Below are 10,292 nucleotides of genomic sequence, written 5' to 3' on the forward strand. Positions count from 1 at the left end.
GTGTGCACTAAACAGTAGTTTATGTACAGTTTTAGCAAGTGCCATATCACGTTGAGAACACCCCATCTCGTCCGATCATCGTCTCTACTTTGGCATAAAGCAAGTGTTACATAATGTATTCCTGACGATTTTGTCTGCACCTCTTCAAATTTATTTCGATCAGGGTGCCATTCATCAAACATACAACTACTGTATATCCACAGTAAAAACACTGCTTTTTAAAGTCGAACGACTGTTGATCTGACCTGGTCGATAGGCCTACTGTCTTGCTACGTACTGGATTGTTCATTGCTTGAGGCTGGACGTTTCTTGGATCTCGCATGGTTTCTCAAGAAATTACGGCATGATGTAGCCTATGGATGTAGGTAATATGGCCACTTTTTCTATTTTTCTCCATTGCAACCAGCATTTCACAATCCATTTTCAAAGCATGACCAATTATAGTGTCCAAAGGGTGTGTGGTAGGCTACTATCAATCTCGCAGAAATAAGCTCCAACATGACACAGTGAATCACCAGTCCGATAGACACTTAACACAAATTGCTGTTTCTTCTTAACTTGAATCTATCTGCAATGTATCACACTAACCGTAGTAAGTAAACTATAATATAATAAAGTTATAATGAAAACCGACAGCTTTACTGGTGCCCCCCCGTCTTGCTCACTCTTACCCCCTGAAACAGATATGTATTTTCATTTATACCTTTTGCATCTATATTCTGCTTTACTGTTGATAATTCATAAGTTTCTAACCTTTTGTTCACCTATTACAGGAAAGATAAGAAAATAAATATTCTTATGTTAATTTTTTTTCCTAATTTCAATTTTTACCCCTCTGGCACGTTTTTGGTCGTAACTTTTTTTCCCCAAGGTAAAAAAAATGACAAAACCCATCATTGAAAAGCTGATAAAATTTCTTTCCAACGACATATGATACGTCTTTATAAGAATTTTTTCTAGGTTGACCCATTTTTAGACCAAATTCTACAGGATATGGTGAATCGTAAACAATGCTTTACAAATTTCTGTGCCCTAAAATTACGTTTTCAACTCGCAACCGTTGGAAGTACCGGTAACGTCAAAATTTTTCAAAGCAGTAAAACTATTTGGAAAAGTGTTTCGAAAGTTGCTTTCAATGATTTCTTTGAGTAGAGATCATGGGGTGGTTTGCAGCTCAGGTTTGCTGTGTAGCTTTTTTTCAAAAGTACCAACTCATCCAAAATGTCATTATTGTAGCCCACAACTTGTTTAACTTTGTTCCACATGCCCTCAGCTGCTCATCAGACATATGAGTAGGCTACGATGAAATTTCCATAGATCTTCAAACTTATCAATGGTATGTTTTGAGTTTGTTGATACACTATTAACAGCTAGCGAGTATGTTACAACATACAGTAGAATAAATTTTGTTTGCATAATTGAGCTGGTGAAGCGTTGTTGAAGCGTTTGGTCCCTAATCAAAAATCAAATCTTTTTATTTTCAATTCATAGTTCCTATCGAATCGAATGATGAAGTTTTTGTCACGCACGTTGGAGAGAGGAATATTACATTGATATTGCAGATTGTCAATTAACGTCGTATTATCCTGGACGACAACTGCTCAAAATTCTACACTGTTGCCAAACAGCCCTTTTAATTTAAATATTTTTGTTTTAGTCGCAGGAACTCAGAATAATGAAGATACACAAGAGAAGGCTGCTGATGTGCAATGAATCTCCATCTATCTATATGATTTGTCGTGGCACAAAGGGAGTAGTATTGCTTATAAATCCGTGTTAATGCTGTTTTTTCGCCCAAGAATTAGCCAGGTTCAACAATAAACTTTTTCAACGTTGGTAAGATGCAGAAGCCAACGTTGGCAAAATGCAAAAGCCAACGTTGGCAAGATGCAGAAGCCAACGTTGGCAAGATGCAGAAGCCAACGTTGGCAAAATGCAGAAGCCAACGTTGGCAAGATGCAGAAGCCAACGTTGGCAAAATGCAGAAGCCAACGTTGGCAAGATGCAAAAGCCAACGTTGGCTAGATGCAGAAGCCAACGTGCAGAAGATGCTTAATGTTCCAATGTTTTCAAGATGCAGAAGCCAAAGATTCAATTATAATACAACTTAGGCTTGCGAATAGCCTGGCCTACTCTTCCTACCTTCTCTTAAATTTGATTACATTTTTATAATACAGCTTCGGTAGAGAGTTTGTCTTGTTGAACCTTATATTTTTATAAGTTGATTGGTTAGTCTGGTTTTGAATCTTTATCTTTGGACTGACAAAGCCATGAATATGTTATTCCTTGAATAGGTTGTTTCGCACACTTGTAGAGGCTTTTGAGGCAGGACCGGTTATCGAGATTGACAGAGTGAAGTTTTCGATTTTATTGAAGTGTTATTGCAAGGGAATTATTCCATCCATTAGGTGAATTTAGAAAAATCCTCAGAATGCGTTGCTCAAGCGCCACTCGGAGAATCGGACTAGCGCTGCTGGATCTTGAAGCTTCTTCGTTCACGAAGTCACATGCGCTAACCAACTGAGCTATCGGAGCGGACATCTATCCAGTGCCGGATTAAGGGTCTGCTGGCCTGTAGGCACATTTTATAAGTGGCCCGAAAATCAGGGTTGCCAACTAAAAAAATTAAAATTATAAGTGTTGCCAAATCATTGTCACAAAGATCGTTGTTGCAACTATTACACAGGGTACCGTGCAAAAACTTGGTCATATGCCTAACTAAATAAAAACTTTGCGCGTTTTTGCGATTGAAAACGCGTTAACTAGTTTTTGGAGGTCAATCTTACCGAGTAGATCGCTTTCAATACACAAAAGTGCCTGTGTACCAAGACGTTGTTGACACATTGTTGATTGTTTAACGTCTTTAATTCGTTTCAGTTGTGAAAACGAGCTTTCCTCCGAGAAACTCGTAGCCATTAGAAACAAGTAGGCTACATTCTAAGTGCTACTTCAGTGTTCGGAAATGCATTATAAGCATCAGTAGTGTGCAGCATTTTAAACATCTTCTGGACACTTTCTGTTGCTGTTGTTTCATCGCATCTTTGCTCTTTATAGTCTAAAAGTTATTTCTAATTTCTTAACACAACGCCACGTTTGTTTCGTTGCGTCACCCAACGAAAATGCGAATTTTTAAAACATGAAAAAGGAAGCGGCAACATGTTTCAATTCGTCTTTTTTAACGATTTTTGCAACCTTTAATTCATCTGGAAAAACAGAGCTATTAAGATAAATACTTATTGGTTTAGAAAATAATTGTTTTGAAAACATGACTAAACTTCTATTGATTTTAAAGTGGCCTGGATTTTTGACTGGCCTGTAGGCACGTGCCTACTTTGCCTAATGGTTAATCCGGCACTGCATCTATCCATTGAATATCTAGCTATCCATTGAACAGTTCTTCATCGCTGTATGAATAGGTTAGTCCAGTGAATGTTGTTTAGAACTAATCTACAAAATGCAGAGAAGCATAGATTTGAAACTGTTCAAGTAGGCTGCTTGGATGAGACAGCTTTCTTTAGTAGAATTTCCTATCTGGCCGGGTTCCAATTGAAAATGACACAAGCTTTGCCTACAGTCGATCAATTACTCCAAAACTGATTGAAGCAATGACATCCATAAGCAAACAATAGGCAAAAAGGATTTACTTCCCTTAAATTGAATCTTGCTTGAACATTTTTCATCTTTCCAGACATGTTGGATCAATATGCCTGGCCAACGCAGTTTTTGAAGTCAAGGTACAGTTGGTCAAGCAAAAATAGTAGGCTACACACTGAGCCAATCGCAGCAGCACCAGTTTTAAAGTTAAAACAGTAGAAACCCTATAATGATACAGACATCAGTTGGCATAACAGCATCAAATTTTACGTCTTGAAGCAGTTTAAAATAGCCTACCTTAATACGAGAATAATTTGTTCTTGGTGAGAAACATCTGAAGTATCATCTACCACGATCGAAAAATACTTGGAACTGCCTATTCAAAAATTTGTTTATTTTTTAAATTCGTACACTATTATTTTAGGGGCAAAAATGGGCCCCCCTTAAACGTGAAAAGACGAAAAACTACTCGTTTTTCCTTTACAATGTTATGTTAGGGGGGAAAGTTGCCCGACTTCCCCCCGTTTCGGAGCCCCTAATAAAGAAAAAAGTGTGGGTTTTGAAAAGACAAAGCATTAGGCTACGGTACACAATTAGTAAGAAAGAAAGTAAGAGAGGCATGATCTGTAAGAAAAAAAGTGTGAGTTTCGAAAACTTAAAATTAAAATTTCTTCCCAATATCTTTGTTTCTTTCTTGTCTATTCTATGGTTAGGTTCTAGTAGGCCTATTTACTAGTGTTGCAAGGAGAAAGATACCGCAGACCACACCATATGAAAGTTGAATGGAATATTGAATGTAATAATTCCCCGGCAACAACACTTCAACAATCGGAAATTTTACTCTGCCAATCTCAGTAACCTGCCCTGCTTCAATAGCCTCTACAACAGTGGTCATCAAGAACCCTTTTAGGTGAGAGAGCCATTAAAGTTTCATTTTTGGAAATACATTTTTGTGAGAGCAATAGGTTATAACGCTTTTTAACACTTAATACAACTAACATGTGGTGGCACTGGTGAATTGTGAAAACGGGAACTCTTCTTTGCAAGACGAGAAAAACACAGGCCCGGATTTAGGGGGGGGGGCAGGTGCCCCGGGCCCCCCGACTTTTGAAGAGCCCCCCTACGTGAAAAAAATGTTGTGTTATGTGTTATTTTTTCTTCCTTTCAGCCTTTGAAGTTTCTGCAAAATGCTGTGTAGTGCTGGATTGATGCTACTGTAGACGCAGAGGCAGTTTTTTTGCAGGTGGGCCCCCCGATCTAAAAGTGCCCCGGGCCCCCCATCAGCTAAATCCGGCCCTGGAAAAACAGCGAAGGTTTTGGGGGTCTCCCAACAAACTTGGTGCATTCTAAGCGTATTTTCAGCTTCAAATTGCAATGAAATGTTAACATACAACTTTCGCAGTTTGCATTTCAGAAGATTAGATTTTTTGCGAGCCAGATGCTGTCGTCAAAAGAGCCATAGGGTCAGAGATGTACGTATACGCCGCAAATTCTACGCCGCATACTTGCGGCGTAGACTTTTTGTTTACGCTAACGCTTGCGGTCACAATTTTTTGGATATTTTGCGCTTGAGGCTACGCCGTAAAGTTTTCGAGGTTTTTTAGCGCATAGCGTCAACGCATACTTTTTAATGTATTTTTTTTGTTCGCTACAACACGCCAATAGCCTACCTTCCAGCGCTGCAGTTGAAAGAATGTTTTCAATGGGCAAAGACATATTGGAACCAAAACACAGCAAAATGTCAGATGAACACTTTCAGATGCTTGTGTTTATTCGTGGAAATTCAAAATAAAACTTGTTTGTTTCGAGTGGTTTATACCGTGTGAATGTTTGGCACCTAGCAAACAAAATTAGTTTACGCTAGTGTATGCGCTGACGCTAACGGCGCCAACTTTTCTTACAAGTTGCGTTGACGCATACGGCGTATGGTATTTCGAACGTTTGCGTTAACGCTGATGGCGTCAATATTTTTGTATGCGCGTACATCATTGCATAGGGTATCAAGGCTATGGCTTGCGAGTTATAGGCCTAGGTTCCCGACCTCTGCTCTACAAAGTAGCCTATGCGAAACTACCAGGAATGACCTATCAAGGTTTGTCAGTCAAAGGATAAAGATTCAAAACCAACCAACAGGCCCGTAGCCAGCCGGGGGCCTCGCCCCCATGAAAAAAATTTTGCCCCCCTGGCAAAATCCCAACATTCTCGAGCAACAGCTACAATTATAATGATTCAATTTTTTTGCCCCCTCCTAAAAAACAGTTGGCCTCCCTTGCTCTGCGGTCTGGCTACGGCCCTGCCAACCAAACCAAAGTTTGCTACTGCTATCTACCAAAAGCCAAATGTTGTGCGTTTTCTGAATAACCAGTCAACCCAATGGATGCTCGACACCTGCCCAAATGTCATTATAGACCGAGTCACCGCCACTGCTCAAAAGCTGTAGATTAAAAGACAGACCCTTGGAACGGCAAAGGACACTAAACGTTCAAACAAAGATGTGTAGCCTACTGTAGCCTATGTGGTTCTTAATTCATTTTCAAGTTTTGAAAAAGTGAAAAGTACCTCTTTCCTGAGAAGCTGGTAACCATTGATCTAAGAAATAGCGGAATGATTATGATTTTACCTCCAGGAAGGACATCTGAGTTGTTTTGCTTGTTGTTCAGTCGCCCATACCTAGATGCTAATGTCCAGTGATGGGCATTATCGGCGATAATTTACCGGCGATAATTTGGCGATAAGTTTTTATCGTTATCGCTCAATTCTTTTTTCAATTATCGTTATCGCCAAAAGCAATATTTGATAATCGCCGATAAATTTTATTTCGGATCAACACACAAGTGGAAAGACCATGAAAAGTAATATTTTTACTAGCAACCTATAGTTAATGAAACTAAAATTGAAACCAGTTCTTCTTCAGTGCCTGATGAAGTGTGTGTGCACAGGTAGTTGTCAGGGGAGGGGGCACGCCCCCCCTGCAGCGACGGCCTTGACAACACAATAATGTTTAAAGTTGCAAATTGCAATGAAATGCATGCAACAACTCTCTTGTTGTTTTGCTGCAATCGGCAATCGCAAGTGAATTTTACAATTAAAATGTAAGCGCACAAGTACACAGCTTCCTTTGAAGCAAAGCGAAAGAAATTGGCAAGTGGTCTGTGAAAGTGTCGCAATACGAGCAGTCGCGTAGCCAGAAAAAAATTTGGGGGGCCAAACATTTGATGAATTGAAGAGAACAACAAAGTGTTTGATTTAAGCCATCGCCACTTGATGTGCAGTGGCGTATCCTGGTGGGTTGAGCAAGGCAAGCAATGAAACTGGTGGGGGTTAGAGCGTGCCTAAGGCACGCATATTTTAGGGGGGTCCGGAGCATACCCCCGGGAAGTTTTTTGAAAAATTACACTCAAATAATGGATTATAGCGCTTTCTGGAAACACTTTTAGGGTAATGTTTGTATGAAATTTATTAGCAGATAAACAGTTATTAACTTATTAAAGGTAGCTCTTACACACGAACGGGCAAAACTGCGGCTAAAATTAGAGAACACCAAAAATTCAGCTACACAACAACTCAATAACTACACAAAAACCCAACAGAGTAAGCCATTTTGAAATTGCTTCCACAAATTAGTTCAAAGAAACGTAAATCGCGTAACTTTTGCGCGATTTACGATTTGCAAGATTTATTGATTTATTTCAACAAAGGGTTCAACTTCGGAATCCAAACTTGGAAAATTTGGGGGGCCATGGCCCCTCTTGCACCCCCTGGCTACGCCTATAAATACGAGGCCGCTTCAAGTAAGCATTGCAGCAGAAAGAGAACTCTGATTGTAGCATTGTGCATTTTAGCGCACTTTTCAAGATCAAGACTCTGGAGAGTGGGATTTTATTGCATAGGCTTAGATTAGGGGCGTAGCATGTTAAAAGTTGTTTCTGTTTAAAGTTAAAGAAAACCAGCCATGCAGTAAGTATGAAGTAGATAAGCAATGTATGACCGTCGAGAAAAGATGCAAGAACAATACAGTAGGCCTATAGTTCATTGCTCTCACCAGAGCGAAAAAAGTAGGAAGAGGGAACCTGCCCAAAGTGAGAGAGCACCAAAATGTTAACCTAATGAACAAGTCATAAAAAAGCCGGTCACATAATAAACGCCATAAGTTTTCGTGGGGCAACAATATTATGAATGCTGAATGGTAATTTTGCAAATCAGAGTTAATAAATAACTATATTCAACACAATAAGAAATCGGTTTATAAGGAGAGGCCACAGAGACAAAAACGTAACAAATAATAGCCTAGTGAATTTGAATGAAAAATCATTTAAAATTCAGCCAGAGAACTGGGGAAGCGCTGCAAACTCACTCAGTGGAATCCGAGGATCGTAAGCACAGGGAGTTTATTAGAGAGTTTATGGCATTAAATGGCTAACTTCAACCTTGAAAAATCCGATATTGTTGTTTCGATACAAATTTCGTTTGATTTTGCGTTTTTTGGAATTTTTTCAATTATTGCTGACTTTGCTGTAAACAGCCCTATAAGCAGAAAGCAAATACAAAGTTTAAAATTTTTTATGGTACTTTTATTTGATTTAATTATTTTGCCTACTGCACGTAAGCGGCAGTGTAACTCAATTGATAAAAGCATTGAACTGGTATCTGGAGGTATAATTATAAGCACGGCGGTTACCTCAGTGGTTTGATTCTGGATCAAGAGGTTGAAGATTCGACACCCACTGCCGCTGTTGCGATTCTATTCATACATAACTTATAAAAAGTTTTGTCCCTTTACAGTATATTATGTTCGATTTTTCGTCATGTTGATGAAAACAGTTCGTGCTGCATGGGATGGGGCAGCGCTAATCAAGAAAAAAAATTTATCGTTATCGGACATTATCGACGATAATTCATCGTTTATTGTTATCGCTTAACTTTTTTTTGATTTATCGTTTATCGTTATCGCTTTAGGCAATTTTCGTTTATCGATTATCGTTATCGCTGAACTGAAAAATGAGTTATCGCGCCCAACACTGCTAATGTCATATCACTGTTTTTGTTGTCTCCCACGTCTTCTCTTTCCATTGACTTTACTTTCTATGCAGATATTGCTGCCTCTGTATTTTAACCCTTTAGTGTGGCGGATATAGTTTAGAACTTTTGACCTTCTTGTTGCTGCAATTGGATGTTAGCTGCGTTATAGTCAATAGTCTTTTATTTTCATGTGATTGATTAGCTTTTTGTTGGTTATGCTTCTTATGATGTGGTTTTGGAAAGTGGTATGTGTTTTCATTGTTGTTAACGTCCAATTTACGCATTCTAGAATCTAGACCGTAGAGCACAACAGTTAATATCTGAATGTTGAAATATTTTGATTTTACTTTGATTAGGTGTCTATTGGAAGTAAACAATTTTTTATTCTTTTCAAATGCTGCCCAGCCTAAACCAATTCGGTGTTGCAGGCCTACTGTGGTTTGTCCATCGTTGGCTGAGGATAGTTTGTGGCCAATACGAACTCTGATAGCTACTTGTTGTGTTGCGACCTTTCCAAATTTCTTTCAACTGAATAATTTACTTCGGTCACAAGCACGTTTCGCGTTTTGTCGCTTCCACCTTTTTCTCGACCTTTGCTATGTTGACGTGTAGCCTATTGTTTGTGATATGATCAGAGATATGATGGTCAGAAATAAAAACAACTGAACTGAACAGGCCTACAGAGAGAATAACTGTGTTAATAACTTTATTAGTTAATTGTCATTACATTTGGTTTTAGACACATTTATTTGAAGTCCAAGTTTAGCAGAGTTTATTAGCGTTGAAGGCATACTAAATGAAATTTTCAAACGGGAACTAAGCATTAAAATGCGTAAACTGAACATTCAAGAATACATTTCATAAAAAATTATTGAAAAAAAATTGTTTTCAATGGCGCTGACAAGGCGCAAAGTCCAATGTTTCATTTATTTTTTATTTTTTGCAAAATGACCAAAAAGTGGAAACACTGCTTGAGGATTACGTCACCAGCGACCAGCAGTAGCAGTATCAAAAGGCGTTTCGCGCATTGGGTTGGAAAGTTCAGACGTTCAGAAAGTTCAGGCTGCGTTTCAAGAATTTTCACATTGATTCAAGGCCTAGACACGTTGAATCCATGTAAAAAATGCTGATTACTCCACGCCTGCTGAATTGCCTAGCTGAAACCGTTTCACATGCCTTTGTGGAGTTTGCCTTCAAAAAACTTGTTTTTTTACATTTTCATTTTACATTGATTGAAGGCCTGAATACGTTGAATCTATGTAAAAGAGGCTGATTTACAGTTTGAAGAACAAGATCTGCCATTTGAAACTCACGCTGTAAAAACTCTTGGCCGATCAGCTGATTGCTAGTCGCTGGTGACGTAGACTGTATAATCGCACGCTTCGCTGCTCACGCCAAGTTTTTTTCAGCAGCATGTTAAACACAAAGAACGTGGAAAATCGCCAAGTCAGGTTTTTCCTTTAGTATGACTTTAAAAAGTATAGCATTTAGTTTCAGATAAATTCCCAAATAACTATTACGATAACAGTCGAGCCATTGGAAAATTAACAGTTAAAAATGTAACATTTAACCTGTATTTTGTTTCCTTTTCCAAAAAATAAACATATCAGAAATTTAATTTGTGTTACGACATGTTTATGAATACCTATTTTATCAGAACTAGTGCAAGTAAATTTTAC

Source organism: Aplidium turbinatum, chromosome 1, assembly GCF_918807975.1.
Source record: "Aplidium turbinatum chromosome 1, kaAplTurb1.1, whole genome shotgun sequence".
Classification (NCBI taxonomy): Eukaryota; Metazoa; Chordata; class Ascidiacea; order Aplousobranchia; family Polyclinidae; genus Aplidium; species Aplidium turbinatum.